Source organism: Malania oleifera, chromosome 1 (genome assembly GCF_029873635.1).
Source record: "Malania oleifera isolate guangnan ecotype guangnan chromosome 1, ASM2987363v1, whole genome shotgun sequence".
Lineage (NCBI taxonomy): Eukaryota > Viridiplantae > Streptophyta > Magnoliopsida > Santalales > Ximeniaceae > Malania > Malania oleifera.
In genome coordinates, this window is record NC_080417.1 from 10671039 (window position 1) to 10690608 (window position 19570).

Consider the following 19570-nt stretch of genomic DNA (forward strand, 5'->3'; position numbering starts at 1 on the left):
TTTCCTGAAAAGAAAATTTGTACAGTAAGGGTGAGGCACAGCTCAGTAAGGGAAAGACTAAGTTAATGTCAGTGTGTGGCCAGCATGCATTTAGTATACAGAAAATAACCAGTTCACTAAGCAGATAAACACATTTATGAAAACATTCTTATTTACATTCACACACACAATTAGCCGAGAATAGGGAAGATTACACGCTCATACAAGTAGCTTCCCTCTGCGCTAGTATCATTACTGCTACCAGGGCACTCATATTTCTCAACAAGCCCTCGAAGTTATCTTATTAATTAACCGTATTCACATAAGTTAACAGATATGCATATAAGACGCTCCCTATGACAAACACACCATTTACATCCCCACGGCACGGGTTGTGCGACCCGAAGGCTGGACTGATGTCCTAGAGGATCCACCTAGACAGTAGTCATCTATACTCTTCGCTAACATAGTCTGCAGGTACACGGAGCTCCAACTGCTGGTCCGATTGCCCTCACCCTATGGTGCATTCTCCTCACATAAGCAAATCGGATAAGGCCACCCTACACCTCTCAGCACAAGTGTGAGCGCACACGGCCACATAACAAATCTCTAGCAACAATACCATGCTCACAATACACTGGTCTCTAGGGTTCCTAAAGCATATCATGCAATTTAGATAATAGAAAACATCATTTAAAATATTAATTCACATATATTCCTTGTTATTCCAAAATTCGGCCCTCGGTTACAAAATACAACCTGGTTCAAAGTCGTTTAAACAAAACCCCGGCCCTCAGCCGTCAAATCACAGTCCTACATTTTTCACAAGCAGTTTCAGTATTTTTCACAACAATTACAGTATTTCTCAAACAATTCAGTATTTCACAAACAATTCAGTATTTCAAACTCTCAAATCCACAAATCCAGATATACAATAATTCATACATATTAAATCATCTACTATATAATTTTCCACATTTTAACATATCCATATAAACAAACAAGCTTTCCACCGTTCATTTTATTCAAAAATACCATATTATATATCCTAAGTTTGTAAAATCCATTTCGAACGGTTGGTTTTCAAAATAGCCTTCAAATTCTTAAATAAATAAATAAATATATTAATTAAATCAGTTCAAATTAAATAAAATTCCTAAGTTAACTTAATCTCCCTTACCTGATTCTTGAAAAAGCCTGATAACATCCTGGCCTACACCCTAGGTGTTCAAAAACCCCTGAGCCCTGAAATTCAAATTTCACCATATCATTCGCCATAATCCCTAGAGTAACTTTCCCTAAAATTTTCCTAAATTTTGAATACCCTAAATAGCCTAATACAAGCCTAAATTATCAAACTTACCCCGATTTAGGATTGATACCCTGGAACTCTGATTCAAAAACTCGCTCCAGCTAGATTGTAAAGAATCTCCCCACGAATCTCCTGGCAATTTCTGTTCATTAATGGGGCTTATAGTTTAAGAAAAATTGAGGTAAGTTTGAGATTTGGCCTTACCCCAAGAGATATGCCTATGTCGCTCCCTTGATAGATCTGCTCCAGTGGAAATGTTGGTCGCGGCGAGCAGAGCCCAACAGTATTTTCAAATTTTTGATCGACCGAATAACAGAGACGAGATGGAGGAGAGTGGGAGAGAGGGGACGCAGTGAACGGAGCTGCTTCTATTTCTTCTGAAGGTTTATATATATATATATATATATATATATATATATATATATATATATATATCCTATTATAATATTATATTATTATATTATATTATTTAATTAATAATATTATTAATTATTTATTTATTTTTAAAAATTTTAATTTTAATTTTAATTAATTTTTTTAAATAATAATTTTTTTTACATTTTTTTTTATTTTTTTAAATTTTTTTATGATGACTACACAGGCACCTTCTCAATAAGCAGGTAAGGGGAATACATTATGTCAGTTATTTTCAAAGATTAACCAATTAAATTAAAGAATATAATTATATGGATATTATGTTGATTTTAATTTGAGTATATGTTGGTTTTAAATTTGAATATATGATTATATTATGAGGTATATGATTTTGCTTAGTGTTATTAAAGTATGATTCTATTATTTAAATGTGTGGCATGATATTATTTCATATTATTGTATAAATTAAACCTATTGAGATCACGGGAATTGTTGATAGTAATGTGGGTAGACCTTTATGAATATGGTACCATGGTATTGTGCAATTTTATATTTGAGGGATATGTTTGGTGATATCAAGGGAAAAGGGGACACAATCTTGATTATGGGACCCTGATCCTCGGGACTTAGCCGAGGGCTTGCTGGTGGAGGACGGCAAGACGTAACGCCTCACAGCGAGTGCCTGGATATGTACTAGATGTGGTCTCCGAAGGATAAATAGATTGCTTGATACGTGAACATGATTCGGGGAGTGAGGAGATAGATATATTGATTTATGTGATTATTTTATGGTTTATTATACAGTATAGAATGTTATTTATGTTACGCAATGAATATTATTTATATATATGATACACTAAAACTCATTGGCCACACACTAATGATAATTTATTCTATCTTACTGAGAGGTGTCTCACCCAGAATTTAAACATTTCAGGAAATCGGGACTGATAAGCGGAGAGAGCTTCGAGGTAGAGAAGATTTGGTTACCCTAATATTTAAGGTAAGTGTTTAGAGTTGGGGATATGTTTTGTATAACCCCTAGGGTATTTTTTGAATTTTGAGGATATATATATATATATATGTTGAGGATTATAGTACTATGGTATTGTATGTGGGACCCAAACACTTTGTGTATTCCGCTACATGGATCGTATGTATTAATGGACAGACTACCTGGTACCCCACTTCGAGTCAAGTCATCTTGATATATGGTATCAGAGATATTTGATAAATGAATTATTATTGCTTATTATAAAAAATAAAAAAAAAATGGTACAAAAATCGGGTCGTTACAGATTTCATCCCAAATAGTAGCATTCATGGCATTATAATCTTCTTTTCAAAATTTACCTTTGTGTTTGATCAAGGGACAATTAGTTATTATATGCTCATCCTTCTTGCAATTGTAGCACCTAATGCTATTATTTTTTGCTTATTTCCTCTCTTCCAGTTTGCTTACCAAACTATCATCTTTTTACAAGGAATTTCCTAAATTTTCTTGTGAGTGATTCTATATCATCCTCACTATCTTCATTTTCTTCTAACATTTCTTTGTATTTTGAACTAGATGATTTTAATGCAATACCTATATCCTTCCTAGGCTTCTCAGGATCCAAAGTCATGTTTTTCTTAATTTCATAGGTCATAAGGGACCTAATTAACTCATCAAGTGTGACTTTGGTCAGATCTTTTGCTTCCTCAATGGCGATTGATTTATCATGCCATAACTCAGGTAAAGATCGAAAAAAATTTTGTACATTATCCTCCATAGAATAAGTCCTGTTTGGGAAAGGCCTTTTCTTTTTTGCATTTTTTTTCGTCTCCTTATACTTTTCAAAGTTATCTTTGTTTCTACATTTTTGCCACATTTTATATCAAATTTTTTTTGTCTTTATGGCTTTTTGTACAACTTTATCCCATCACCAACTTTCTTTGCTATTTGAGAATCTTACCCTTGATTCACCTAAAATCTCTTTTGCTATCTTTTTAATAGAACTAACTAATCTACTCCAAAGAGAATTTGCATCTATCACATCCTCTATAGTCCAATCCCCATTTTTGATCATTTTATTTTTAAATTTTATTATATTTTCTCCTTTTAGGATCCACCACCTACTCTTACATTAATTTATTTTATCATTTTTCTTCCATTTATATATATATATATATATATATATATATATATATATATATATATATCACTAAGACTCTATGTTATGTTGTTAGACTTTCACCTGGAATAACTTTATAATTCTTACATGATAAACGATCTACCCTCCTATTTAAAAAAGAAAAAATCTATTTGACTTCTATTTTATCCACTTTTAAAAGTTATTAAGTGTTCTTCTCTCTTCTTAAAGCAAGTATTCATTATAATAAAATCATATACATAGTGAAGTCTAAGATCATCTCCTCATGCTCATTTTTGTCTCCATATCCATATCCTCTATTTATCCTCTCATAATTTTTATTATTCCTTCCAACGTGTCTACTTAAATCTCCTCCTATAAGTATTTTCTCAATCCCTGGTATGACTTGTATAATACTATTCCCATCTTTCCAAAATTGTCTCTTAATATTTTTTACTAAACCGACTTGAGGAGCATAAGCACTAATGATATTTGTTCTCTCTTGTCCTAATACCATTTTGACTTTTATAATTTTATAACCTACTCTATTTACATCAATAACGTTATCTTTTAAGTTTTTATCTATAATTATTCCTACTCCATCCTTATATTTTTATATTTCAGTGTATCAAAGTTTAAATCATGGTTTATCGATTTTCCTAACTTCCCCCCCCCCCCCCCAAAAAAAAACCCACTTAGTTTTTTGAAGACAAATTATATTAATTCTTCTTCTAATCATGATTGCCATGCTAGGAGACCCTAAAAGACCGCACAATTCAAGCAGTGCCTTGAATGGTAGTTGAGATGAAAAGAACATTTAATTAAAAATAAAGGGAAAATACACTTATCCTATGTTTGGGGAGAGACATTGAATTTGGATTTGAATTTGTGTGGAATTCGATTGATATAATACAAATTTGTATGAAAATTCATTTAAATCTAAAACCCAAAATTCACGCGCTCAAAGGCAAAATCAATCTCCTAACTATCTACAAATGCTCCCGCAAGCTTTTAAAAATAACACAAACCCTAAAAATCATTAAAAATGTAATGTACAGGACACATGAATAATCAATAATTTTTTGAACAACTTTACTGTGATGCAAAATTACAAAACACAGTTATAGGAGCGAATACGACGGACAATATTCAAGTGAGAGTATCCATATTTAATTTTTTTACTCGAACATCTTTCTCTAATATATAGACAACGATTCTCTATTTTATACTGGTACAAAAGAGAGAATCTACTATCGATGGAGTTGGAGTAGGAGCATGAGCAGGCCTGGCCTCCCCCATTATTTACTTTTAAAAAAGAAATAACTATAACAATAATAGAAGAAGGACCTGTCTTGACTTGTGACTAATCCTGGGTTTGCGGGCGTCATCTCTGTTCCCACCCGGATCCAGATCCAGATCCAGCTTCTAATATTAAAAACCCACCTGCCGCTTCTCGCCTTATACAATCGCGTCGTTCACAGTCACTGTTCCCGCCTGATAAATAATAAGAAGGAGAGGGGAGTAAAATATAACTATAGAACCAAAAAAAATAATCAGCTGACGACAAACTTCCGCGGTCATTGGAGCGGCAAGCCAACCTACCAATTCACGTGATTCCACGTGCATTTTTTATTTTCTTTTTTTTTTTGTTGTAATTAACTACTGTGGTGCCAATGTGTTCTTAAAGGAGACGGCTAAAGTGACGACGGAAAATATTTCATGCGTCCCTTTCAGTTTTCACGTGTGTGGTCCCACTCCCACCCTCACCCTAAAGACTGAAGCCTCCTTTTCAACAGTCTTATAAAATAGAAACTAATTAGGACGAAAGGTACTCATCATTCTTTACCTTTGATCTTTCGTGTGACGTTTGAATTATTCTAACCTTAACGCCGGCCTTAGTGTCGAATTCATCCCATGCGACCTTTTTCCAACCTGAAATTGTTTTGTATACAGGGAAGAATTGGTACAAACAACTGAAATTGATAACCTCCATAATATTAGTGTAATACTTTATAATAAATGTACACAAAACTTACACCCTTCTAATATATGAATTTAGTTTATAATCGATCATAACTATCTTCATAGTATTCTAACACTATAAATCGAAAGAGCATCAAATCAAGGCGTTCCAAAGCAATCTGACAGCTTAAGCATCATCGAACTAGGCAATAACTTACCTATAGTCGGTGAATTTCTATTGTTTGGTCATAAACCCAAAGAATTTCTTCAGCCACAATTCATGAGATAGATTAGTACTTGCGAAGCTTTTTGTGCTCAAATACATAGAGAATATATGTTTGTATTTCTCTAATTCGTTAGCTGTCCCACACCAAAACTTCATAACAAGAAATAAAATTTATACATTTTGTTGGATATGTGACTCATTGAGTGAAATGCATGCACTGAGAAAGTATGGTGAAGCAAAAAACAGGGGTTGCAGGAAGAAACCATCGACTGTTTGATCAATGGTTTAGCCTTAGTAGATAACTTGAAACCCTCGACGGTATGCTAAAACTATCGACGATTTTGTTTGGCGCAAATCATGGATTTTGAATTAAGAAATCAATAGATTCGGAAATTTGAGGAATTTCCTTCTGGAATTTACTATAGAAGTGTTTTAGATGTATTCTAAATCTGATGTATGCATAGGGTTAGAATATAAAATATATTTTTTAACCCTTGATGTAAGCTTTGACGATTTGATAGTGAAAATCAGCCGCTTGCTTGCGTGGACATAGGCACATTGCTGAACCACATAAATTCTTATGTCGTGTGTTCTCATTTCTTTATTTTATTCTCTTTGTGATTGATTATTTCCATATATTCATCGTTCTTGTTGGTTTTCGCTATGCATTGCCATTCAGCCAGTCTGCACGACAGATTTAATAAAGAAACATCAAATATTATGTACATGCTTCCACTTTCTTGTCAAAACCCACTCTAATTGTATACTAAGCACAAACCTGTACACGACAAATCCACAAATAGTATGGCCTTCCCCAACTGTTTTTTCTTCTTCACAATCTGGCGCCACAACACTTGTTTACCAAATCTGACAATCAATGATCAACAATTACAAAAAAGGAAACCATACAAATAAAAAAAAGCCACTCCTGCAATTGGGTCGACTAATCAAATCCAAGGTATAGCGAAAAAATAAGATGTAAACTATTGAACTCCAAGAAAGAAAACAGTATACTGAATTTTTATTTTGAAATTCTCAAGTTATAAAAAACCAAAATTCATGGAAAAAAATTATGTGCCCCTAAGGTCCATCCAATTAAACAATCCACATAAGCCTGCGTGGACTCGCGTTTCTTATCTAGCATCATTTTATTGGATCGGTGCACATACCCCTGGGGCACATAAATCCTTCTCAAGATTCAGTGATGTTTCTTTCTAAAGATTCAAAATTCTTTCTCATAAAGTTTTCAAATTTTTAATTTCTTTTTTTTTGTCCTAAAAAAATTGTACACTTGTAAAAGCAAAAATTGCAGACAATTTCCACTCTTGCAAAAGCTAAACTTTACAACCACTTTGCCTGTTATTATTGTTGGTCTAATAAACTAAAAGAACAAAAAATATGATTTTTTTTCTTCTACAAAGTCCAAATACCCTAAATAGAGGATACAATTGCAATGCCCAAATAAATTAAGGAAATAAATGAAACAAATAAAACTTGTAAAAATAGAACTTGTTAAGCTTTTGAATTCTTTTTTCAACACTAGTGTCCTAAAGAAAGAAGAAAAGTGGCAGGGGGTAGCTGTGCTAAGTGTTCCACAGGTAGACACTCAATTCACAGGTAGCCTCCTTTGCTAACAACAATAATCCATAAAAATAACCATAAAACTACAACAAAATAAAATTTAACTTATTTTTCTTTCAAACAATTTTAGCATTGTGCTGTGCATATAATTCCTCATCTTACAAACGCAATTCTATTACCTATAGGCATCCATGGGGTTTCAATAATCAATTAATATCTCATATTTTCACATCCTACCAAAAATTTTGCCATGACAATAGTTGGATAACAGCAAGATATAACAAGAAATAAAGTCAATAATAGAGGGGCTATGATTTTAAGATGTGAATGGAAGGTGTGAGGGCCAATCAGAATCAGCAAGAGAGCTCCTCCACTTCCCTATTATAAAGAAATTTAAGAAAATGGAAATCCCCATAGTAATATCATTATTAGGGATCAAAAAGGAATAAATGGAATCATATGCACCGAGGAAAGAAAATAGAGATTACCAGAAGAGATGAAAATCGCAATATCACCCAACCAAATGTCTTCCCAAAAAGCAGATTCGAGAACCAATACCCAAAACAAATTTGGTATAATGATCAAGAGAGAGTAAATCTGAGAAATAAGGATATGTTCCATCTAAGAGAATTAAAAGCCACCTATTGAAAACAAACCTTGTTCACGTCATTTTTTTTTCTTGCAACTGAGAGCACCTGAAACTGTTCGTCAAGAATGTGTTTGACATGAGTCTAAAATAAACCACTTATAGTTCCTGTGATAAAAATGATTAATGAATTACAAATAAAACAAGCAAAATCATTTGAAAAAGCATAAAAACATCTTAAAATCATGCAGAAAGTCTACAGCTGGAGGTAAGTCCTCTCAAGTCCAACAAACAAGCATTTTAAGTCAACAGAAAGCTTTGCATTCCTTCATACAAATCTCAAGTTTCATGCAAATCTCAAGCCATAGTTGAGCCAAATAATTGAAGGGATCAATTAGGTGGTGGTCGCACAGTTTTCTTATATGCCAAGGATTTTTTTAAAAAATATCCAAGACTAAGTTTAAGTTTTGTTTTACCTAAGAAATTTAAGTTTTGTTTTACCTAACCAATCGCTCCGCAACCAAAGGGTGAGACAACACTAGTAGTCTTAGTTTGTATTAAACAGTGCATTAAAACTGAGTGATGCAATTTCTTTTCTAATGACATGATGAACCAAGATTTAACTTAAACTTCATTTCTTCTTTTTAGTGATATTTTACCTACCAAAGGGGCAGCAAACATTAATAACTTGAATCGGTATTTTAAAAGATGTTGTTTAATGATCCACAAAAATATAAAGATAAAAACAAAGGGGCAGCAAACATTAATAACTTGAATCTGTATTTTAGTGATATTTTACCTACCAAAGGGGCAGCAAACATTAATAATTTGAATCTGTATTTTAAAAGATGTTGCTTAATGATCCACAAAAATATAAAGATAAAAATAAAAAGAACCAAAAATGCTATTTCATGGCCAACCAAAAACATGTTGTTTGATACCTGAGATGCAAGGCAAAAAGAGGATAGAGAAGCAGAGAGAGAGGTTGTTCGATATATACAACCTCTCTCTCTCAAGTACCATCCCATGGGGAAAAGTGACTTTAATTCAATATGTGACATCTGCCGGACCCAAACATTGAACACTTGATTCAAACACATAACTGTCTCCACTTTATATCAGCATGTTGTGGGAGTGCTGTCATCCTTCCAATTGGAGGGATGTTCACTATTGGGTCTTAGATTCTTCAGGTGTTTATTCTCATAAAACTGTTTTCGGTCATTTGACTAGGGCTAACATGTCATTTTGGCCGCATCATAGTATTTGGAATGCCGAAGTCCTCTCTATGAGTAAGGCTTTTGTTCATTTTTTCAGAGAAGAAATTCTGTTAATGGTGAACCAAAGCAGTAGGAGGAGGAGAACAAGATGTCCTTCAAAGAGCAAAAAGAAACTAGAAAATTACAATAACACTGCCTTCCAATTCCTAACAAGGTCAGGGATTGATAAACCCCAAAAAAAAGCCCAAATGAATGGGCCCAAGGAGGCCAAGAACAATACCCTATCCCACAACGTACAAGGAGGAGGATGTGTAATCCATGAAAGTTCTTGCATTCCCCTCAACTTATAAGGTCCACAAAATACCAAACACCTGCTGCACTACAGAACTCCTCCCTCCTGCTCTTGGTCACAAGCAAAAAATCATCCACCGCCCAAGGTGGGACTCAAGATTCCCCAAAACAAGAAAGAGGGCACTCTAGAGATGGCTTGCCACCTTGCAATGAAGCAATGTTTTAAGAAGCTCAATCAAGGCTCACCTCAAGGTAACGTATGCCTAAAATGCCTTTAGGTTCAATCTGAAATATCAAATTCAAAAAAGGCTAATGCATTACGTGCTGAGGCTTACGCATTTTGGGAGTGTGATTCTCAAGTTAGATTTGGCTAGAAAATTTTAACTACATGTCATAATATGAGTTGATTTCCAAAACTATTAAACATCAGCCTTTCCAAAATAAATGATAGTTGTATCTTAGATCATATAAATAATTTGAACTTTGTAGTAGTATAGCTATCTCTTGTCATGATTTATGTCATGAATTCAAGTTAACACTTTTTAAATGGCCAACAAGTAGGTTGCAATGTGTGTGTGTGTGTGTGCATATATACATGCATACATATATATTACATTGTATTTGTGATTTTCTTTTTTTTTTCTTTTTTTTTTTTAAAAATATATGTAATTTATTTACATATTTTTCTATGGAAAATTAAATTCTTAAAAGCTTAATGCCTCAATACCTTAAGGCTATTGCCTCGCCTCCTAAGGGTTAACAGTTTAAAACATCTCGCCTTATGCCTTTGCCTTTCAAAACATTGAAATGAAGGAAGAGGTGAGCATTCATTTCATTGGACTTGAGGTTTATCACTATGACATGTTGTGCATCTTAATCTTGTTCAAAGTCATAGTCTAGATGAAAGTCTAAATCTTGAAAGGAACTTTTGCCTTCCAAATGACGCGGCTCCAAGGGAAGAAATTGGGGAAGGAGACTTAAGGAGGTGAAGGAAGAAGGATTTAATGGAAAAGAGACTTGACCAATCGCCCTTCCAAACCCTCATGCCTCATTTATTGGATGGAACAAAATGATCTAGAGCATTAAGTGAAGTGGTACGCTCATCAACCTCTCTTCAACTCAAATTCCTTTAGAATGGAAATCTCAAAAAGGAGAACTTATCTCAATATTAAAAAAGAAAAAAAGACATTGATCGGCACATTGTGAAAAAGAAAAAAAGTTTAAACAAGTGAGAAACCAACAACTCCAATGAATCCTCACCCATCCAAGCATCCTCCCAAAACCGAAAGCCGTTGTCATTACCCAATTTGACTCAGGTGAGGGTGAAGAAAACAAGCAACCTTGAGCATGAACTTTCAAAGGCATGCATGAGAAACAATGCCACTTCCTCTAGAATTCCACTCATTTTGATGAATCTCATACTTTTTTTAATCACCTTGTGTCATATGGAATCAACCTCTAGGCAGAATACCCACAACCATTTTCCAATAAAAGAGATGTATTTGGAAACCACATTACGAAGCCCCAATTTTTCTTCCAATTTAGTATAACTAGCATCATCCTAGCTAACCAAGTCCTCTCTCTCGTCCTCGCCAAAACTACTAAGAAAGTCATTCATCATCTCTCAAGAATCCTAGTGACACTAGGAAGTAAATAAGGACATTAGAGAGGTTAGCACTAATGAGAGAGGCATGCCCCCCCCCCCCCCCTAAAATATTAGTACATCTTTTTCCCCCCCTCTAGTCTCCTGCTAACCATATCCATCATAGGATCCAAAAAAACCATGGAATTAGCGTTGCCCCCGAGAGGGAGACCAAGATAGGAGAGTGGCCACTCCAAACTAGCACAACCACAAGAGCTCTAAACTACTCTAAAGCCCTGCCATCCACATTAATACCTTCTAGCTCACTATTGAACGATTTGATCTTTAATCCGAAAATCTTTCAAAAAAAAAATTAAAAAAAATATGCCTCTTGGAATTTCACATCATTGACCTTCAGAAAAAAAATAAAAAAATAAAAAACATAGTATCATTTCCAACTAGAGATGTCACACCTCCACCTCCTCCTTCCCAATGAATAACCTCTAATCACGCCCAGGCTATGTCCATGCGAGTGCATCCTAACATTTGCCACTAAGGTAAACTGAAACGATGACAGCATATGCTCTTTCCTAAGCCCTCGAGAAACCTTGAACCACTCTTTAGGCTGACCATTAATCATAACAAAAACATCAATGGAGCTCAAACAACATCTAATCCACTTCTTCCACCCATCCCCAATGTCATGGGCAGAACACTTCCCACCTTGTGAAGGGCCATGCAACATTAGCCACGGCACTCTTGTTTAACTAGTTAGCCAAAGTATACCACAATTAACCACCAAATTCTCAACCTTAAAAGTATGCAAAAGTAGTAAGCAATAATGTAAGGAAATAAGAATCACACAGTGAACATTAAAACAATGTAATTCATTAAAATTACCTCCGTAGGCAACATTTGTTTAGTGAGAGAGGCAAGTAGGCTAAACACGTTTACAAATTCTAGTGATTTTACAATACTGATGAACACCCATCCTCCCCTAAAGAGTGTTATACGCTATTCTAGCTCTGACACTAGGAAACATCAAATGACCAAGGCAGACTAAGGTATAAACATACTCAAAGCATAAAACCTATACTACAATTGATATGATGGCTACCATCCCAATGTACATAAGGGAAGCGATCATGGGAGCATAATGCCCTGAACAAGCTTGGCTCGTGATATTCTCTCCATTTTGGCTACGTACTCTTCAACTTTGTCCACGAGTATTCCCAAGTCTTCCACTAGCATCTAGCTGATTTCTTCATCTCAAAGACCTTTCCACTTGACTAAGAACTCAAGTTGCTTCTTCCTTAATGATGTGAACTCTCTGCTGCAAGGATGACTTCAACTTCTCTTCTTCAAGTTGTGTTGTCTTCAAGGTTCTCTAGTTAACTAACTTATGCTTGGATCTCTAGTGTCGACGCTGAATGGTTTGAGGCAGCCAATATGAAACACATGGTGCACTTTCATCCAAACTAGAGGATCAATGTTTTAAAAGGTTTTCCCCACTTTAGCTAAAGTGGGGACTGGTCCTTCATATTTGCGGAGTAGTCTCCTATCTCAACCTCATAGTGACTTGATCTATTATGGATAGAACTTAACGAGCACCAAATTACCCATGTTGAAGTGCAACGGTCTTCTCCCCTAATCTGCCCACTTCTTTTTCTTCTTGTAAGTTTTCTCCAAGTAAGCTCAGACAATTTCTACTTTCGATCTCCATTCTTTAGCGAAGATGTGTGCTTTTAGATGCTTTCCTTTACACAACTCGTCCAGTGTGTGATGTAAAAGTGGTTGTTGGCCTGTAATAAGCTTAAAAGGACTCTTGTCTGTGGTTGAGCTCTTTTAAGCATTGAAACAAAACTGAGCCACGTCGAGTAGCTGCACCCATGGCAATGATGAAATGGCATAAGTACTCCTCTAGTAGCCCATTGAATCTCTCCGTCCATCTATTTATGGGTGATAGCTCGAAGAGATATCAAGCTGTGAATCAAGGATTCTAAAAAGTTATGTCTAGAAATGGAAAACATACTAATACTCTACTTAGGTTCAAATATGAAAAGTTATGTCTAGTTGACTCCTTTTCCAAACAATACTTTGGTTCAGATATGAAAATACAGTACTTCAAAAACCTGCCTAAAACCACTAGTATAAACTCTACGTCTCCCACTCTGGGCAGATTAGTGATTTTGGTACTTGAAAAGGCTCCAACAACCCTGCAATCTTCCTTCACTCCACCTTGTCTTGCTAGTAGGTGAGACAAATACAGGTATACTTGACCACCTCATCACACATGTGCGACCAGTAGTACCTTTACTTCAACAATGCCAAAGTGTGCTGCCATCCTAGATGACCTACCCACATGGTGTCATGACACTCTTAGCAATGTCTTCCTTAGGTCACCAGGTTAAGGCACAAAAAGGTGGTTACCATATGCCATGAGCAATTCATCTTTTACCTAGAACTAGCGCACTTTGGCCTCTTCCACCAACTAGTGAGGTTTTGGACAATTGGATCTTTGACATGGTTCTCCTTAATATGCTCCCATATTGTTGTGGTAACCTTACTATCAAATGTGTTACCATTCTATAAGGCTGCAAGCTCAGTTTTCTTGTTCTATCTGCAACTTGGTTCATCCGCCCTACCCCGTGCTCAAATAAGAAATCAAACTCCACTAGGAATTCTTGCAAACGGTCTACTTGGGTTATAAATTTGATTGGGTAAAGAAGTGATTGATAGCTGAGTTATCTATTTTCACCACGAATTTCAATCCAAATAGGTGATGCTGCCACACACGAAGGCAATGTCTTGCTACTAGCGTCTCCTTTTCTTGAGTCATGTACTTCTACATTGCCTCATTAATCCTATAGCTCTTGGTTGCAGCCTAATGTCCATCCTATAACAAGACTTCACCAAATACATAGTTTGATGCATCAATATGCTCCCACGTTGTTGTGGTAATCTTACTATCAAATGTGTTACCATTCTATAAGGTCTTCAACTTGGTTCATCCACCCTACCCTATGCTCAAATAAGAAATCAAACTCCACCATGAACTCTTGCCAATGGTCTACTTGGGTTATAAATTTGGTTGGGTAAAGAAGTGATTGATAGTTGAGTTATTTGTTTTCACCACGAAATTCAATCCAAGTAGGTGATGCTGCCAGACACGACAGCAATGTCTCACTACTAGAATCCCCTTTTCTTGAGCCGTGTACTTCAACTTTACCTCATTAAGATTATAGCTCTTGTACGCAACCTAATGCCCATCCTATAACAAGAGTCACATCCTTCAAGTTGTCAAACGCTCCTTGGCACTTCTCTATCCAACTCCACCTATGACTCTTCTTCAGCAGTTCTGTCAACAGGGCAGTTCTCCTCAAGTACCCTTCCACAAACTTGCAATAATAGTTGGCGAGTCCAAGAAAGGAATGCAGCTCCTTTATTGTCATTGGGATCTTCCGATCTTGAATAGCTCTCACCTTCTCCATATCCATTCTGATACGACCTGACTTGATTACTCGATCACATGACCATGAAAATTCATACTCCTCTTAACCAAAAGATCATTTTTCTTTCTTTAACATAAAGGTTGTTCTCCTTCAGCCTGTCAAACACCTTTTGTATATGCTCTTCACGTTCCTCCATAATGGAATTGTAAATAACAATGTCATCAAGGTATACCACAATGAATTTTGATTTTCAATTTTCGGTTCGGTTAACCGAATAGGATAAATTAATAAAAAATAATTATATATATTATATATTAAAATATTTTATTAATTATATATATAAATTTTATATATATTATATATTATTTATATTTTATATTTATATATATATATATATTAAAAAACTATATTTTGTATATATTAAAATATTAAATCGGTTAACCGATTTAACCGAAATTCAGTTTGGTCAGTTTTGAGTTCGATTAAATATGGAATTTTGGACGGTTCGGTTAATGAGATTTTTTAATCTAAATTTTTCGGTTAATTAACCAAACCGACCGAATGCTCACCCCTAGTGGGATCTATATTTGTGATAATAGACACGTATTTCATACAATACTTTCATACGACCATGAAATATTGCTTGATAAACAAGGCAACATAATTGTTTTTCAAGCACATTATGAATTATTGGGGTGTGCCAGTGCATCGTCAATAATTGAGATATAGGATTTTTTAGAATCCTCAATTCACAACTTGAATTCTGTACAAGCTATATCACCAGCATATGGGTAGATTCAACAGGCTACTAAAGTTCTTTCCCCATTTCTTCAACGCGCTACTTGACATGGCTTAGTTCCTTTTCAATGCCCAAAAGAGCACAACGGTCTTTTGAGCTTGTTACATTGCTATTACCTCACACTATGGATGATCCATACAGATGAAACAGCCTAAGAGCATATGTCCTCACCAAAGAATGGAAATAAAAGGTTGCCTAAGCCTACCTAGAGAAAGCTACCAAGCAGCAGAACAGAGGGCCATTGTACTTCAAAGTGGAAGACTTGGTACTTTTTAAGCTCAAGCCTCTTAGAAGGTTGATCTTCTTAATTGGATGAATGTGCACCCTATGTTTCACGTCAACTATATCAAGTCATTTAATGCAAACTGAAGATCTTGCCCACAATTAGTCAATCAATGCACCACTAAAGAGTGAAGACTTAAGCAATCCAATAGAAGAGAAGTTGGATCCTTAGAGACAAGGAGTTCAAATCATCAAGGTGACAACAACACAAGTTCCTAGTGAAATGAAAGGGCTTCAGAGATGAAGAAATGTTAGCAAAATACATGCATCCATTCGATGACCATGTTTAATGGTCAACAACAACAAAACCAAGTCATAATCCCACTAGGTGGGGTCAGCTATAAGAATCCTTTGTAGCCAATTTATGCGATCATGGACCATTTCTTTTGATAGATTTAGGGATATTAAATCCTTACTCAATATCTCCTCCCAAATTATTTTCGGTCTACCCCTACCCCTTCTACTGCCCCCATAGTAACTAACTCACTCTTCCTCACCGACGCACTATGTGGCCTACGTTGCAAGTGTCCATACCATTTAAGTCGTCCCTCTCTTATCTTATCTTCTATAGGAGCTACACCTAACTTACCACGAATATGTTCATTCCTTAATTTATCTTTCAATGTTATACCACTCATCCATCTAAGCATTCTCATTTCAGCAACTTTTACTTTTTGGATACTATGTTTTTTCATCGCTCAATATTCCGATCCATATAGCATAGCTAGTCTTATAGCTGTCCTATAAAACTTCCCCTTCAATTTTAAGGGTATTATACGATCACAGAGCACACTTGAAGCATTTCTCCATTTTACCCAACCTGCTTTAACTTTATGCATTACATCATCTTCAATTTCTCCTTCAGCTTGCATAATAAATCCAAGGTATCGAAATCTGTAAGTGCTATTTATTTCTTCTTCATCAAGTTTAACTTTGTCTCCAATATTCCTCCTATCATTGCTAAATTACATTTCATATATTCTGTCTTATTTCTACTTATCCTAAAGTCTCTAGATTCCAAAACTTCTCTCCATAATTCTAACTTAGCCTCTCCTCTGTCCCTAGTTTCGTCAATTAATACAATATCATATGCAAACAACATACACCATGGAGCCTCCTTTTGAATACTCTTAGTCAATTGGTACATCACTAAAGCAAAACGATAAGGACTCAAAGCAAAACCTTGATGTACACCCATGGTGATTGGAAATTCTCTAGTTTCTCCATCTATTCCTTACACTAGTCTTTACTCCATCGTACATATCCTTAATGACATCAGTATATCTACTACACACACCTTTTTTTCTAAAAACCACATGGAACTTCCCTAGGTATCCTATCATATGCTTTCTCAAGGTCAATAAATATCATATGCAAGTCCCTCTTATTTTCCCTAAATTTTTCCATTAATCTTCTTAAAAAATAAATAACTTCTGTGGTAGATCTCCCAAAGCATAAACCAAATTGATTTTCCAAGACCTTCGTTTCTAACCTTAATCTTTGTTCAACTAACTTTTCCCATAGTTTCTCCGTATGACTCATCAGTTTAATTCCACGATAGTTATTATAATTTTGAATATCTCATTTATTTTTGTGTATATGTATTAAAATGTTTTTCCTCCATTCATCTAGAATTTTCTTAGTTTTTATAATTGTATTAAATAAATTAGTTAACCATATAATTCCATTACCACTTAAACATTTCCAAACTTCAATTGGGATGTTATCTAGTCCAATCGATTGCCCATTTTTCATCTTTTTTAGTGCAAACTTAACTTCGTTAACTCTAATTTTAAGAATAAATCTCATATTTTTAGTCATTACCCATCGTTAAAGGAAGGGGAGCTTAGGCGCAACGGTAAGGTTGTCGCCGTGTGACCTAGAGGTCACAGATTCGAGGCATGGAAATAGTCTCTTGCAAAAATGGAAGGTGAGGCTACGCACTATAAACTCATTGCGGTCCGCCCCTTCCTCGAACCCCGCATACGCGGGAGCTTCATGCACCAGGCTGCCCCTTTTTTTTTTTACTCATCACTGAAGTCTATGAGAACGTCAACTGCATAAAGGGGAGAATTGTCACAAGCCAAGCTAGTTCAAAGTATTTGCCTATGGCCGCATGTCATGTGCTCTATGTTTAACAACCACGTAAATAGTAGTTTAGGGTTTGTTCTTTAGCTTATTTGGTGTTCTAGCATAAAAGGGGAGTATCATGTTGATGTTTCCTTGTGCTAGACTAGGAATTCAATAAAAAACTTTCTACAGGAGGGTGAGTGTTCATCAATCATTGTAAAACTCACTAGCTATTGTAAAAGTGTTTAGCCCACTTGTCTCTCTCACTAAACACATGTTGTATTTGCTTTGTTGTCCTCTGCACAATTCTCATATTTACTACTTGCTTACTTACTGCTTCACCCATACTTTGTATCCAATGTTAGTGAAAGTGTTTATGCGGTGAATCTGCAGCTTACTTTTGGCTCACTAGTTAAGCTTGTGCGCTACAACTAGTGCTGCACAACCCTTCGCACAGTGTGAAGTGTTTTTGCTTTAGACCTAGTTCTCCATCTCTTGTTATTCAGGATTTTATCCAAAAACTCTACTTAGCTTACTCCTGATCTAAGTGTATTTGATAAAAGGTTGATCCTTGAGGTGTTTTTACTCTCAAAGAGGATAAAGCTCCCAAAGTCGAATGGAAGGGCAATTTGTTAAAAGGAATGTCCAAAGATATGTTTTTATTTCTTGGTCTGCTATGCTCAAGAGACTTCGTACTTTTAATAAGCTGGTTGAATGGGTTTAAGAACTTCTCATTGTTTGCTTTGTCTTGAAGGAAATGAGTCTATAAATCATTAGTTTTTTCATTTGCAGGTTTTCTTCTAAGATTTAGGCAAGGTGGTCCGTTTATGTTTTGTGAGTAAGGAGAATCCTACCTGGGATAATGGATTCTTAGGATGAGTTCCAGTCTCCCTTACCTTTATAAGCTGGTTGAGTAGCCACTATCAACTGTGTTGGGTAGGAATTTGAGAATTTTTCAGAATGTGCAGCTTGATGTAAAGCAAGTTGCTGATGGTGTTCTTTTCCATGTTAAGGGTAAATCGTTAGGCTCTAGGAAGCTAATGACTGTAATTGTAGGATATGGGACCAGCTGGGGGCTTTTTATTTCCACCTGCTGATCCGTCTTTGTAATTTTTCCCTATCCTAAAATATTCCAGTGCTTAATTCTTTCAGAAAAACAGAGGATAAAACATCCCATTTAATCGGCAGAATGCAACCTGCCAATTAGCTAATAAGGAAATATTTGTCATGATTTCTGAAAGGAAAAATGTAAAGAAGAGTTTCCAAGAGTCCTGAGGAGTAAATGGTTTCAAATTTAAATTTGAGCATTAGGGATACAAGAACCACCAACTTAGTCCAACCAACTTGAAAAAGAATAAATAGTTACAGGAAAAAAAAAAGAAAAAAAATTTAATTTTTTAACATCAACTAGTCAACAAATTGTACAACATAAACATCTTCAATGTGTATGTATCAATGTATGCGCACGTGTGTGTATCAAACTGTTGATATTTTTTATTAAATGAATAACCTAACACAACGATAGGTCTCTCCCTCTATTTATAATACATATCAAACACATTCTAATGATCATAATACCGTTACTAACTCTCACTCATTAACATAATACTAACACACTAATAATACTAAAAGACTTAAATAACCATTAACACTCCCCCTCAAGTTGGAGCATAGATATCATATGCTCCCAGCTTGTTACACCTTACAAATAAATTTAACATGAA

At 35.3% G+C, this 19570-nt stretch overlaps 1 protein-coding gene across 27 annotated transcripts in view; it reads right to left on the reverse strand.

Moving 5' to 3' along the window:
* Nucleotides 1-4862: 4862 nt before the first annotated feature.
* The window catches only part of LOC131166426 (pentatricopeptide repeat-containing protein At2g13600-like), a 34996-nt gene continuing 20288 nt past the window's right edge, over nucleotides 4863-19570 (reverse strand). For 5 of the 27 annotated variants that reach the window (XR_009139842.1, XR_009139831.1, XR_009139833.1 and 2 more), the window contains 4 exons: nucleotides 8056-8268; nucleotides 6765-6853; nucleotides 5645-5730; nucleotides 4863-5292 (listed from right to left, as the gene is read on the reverse strand). The gene's annotated coding sequence lies outside the window, so the exon portion shown is untranslated. Of the gene's footprint in view, nucleotides 5731-6764; nucleotides 8322-19570 lie in introns of all 27 variants that reach the window. The other 22 variants (XR_009139844.1, XR_009139841.1, XR_009139845.1 and 19 more) reach the window with 15 other exon arrangements.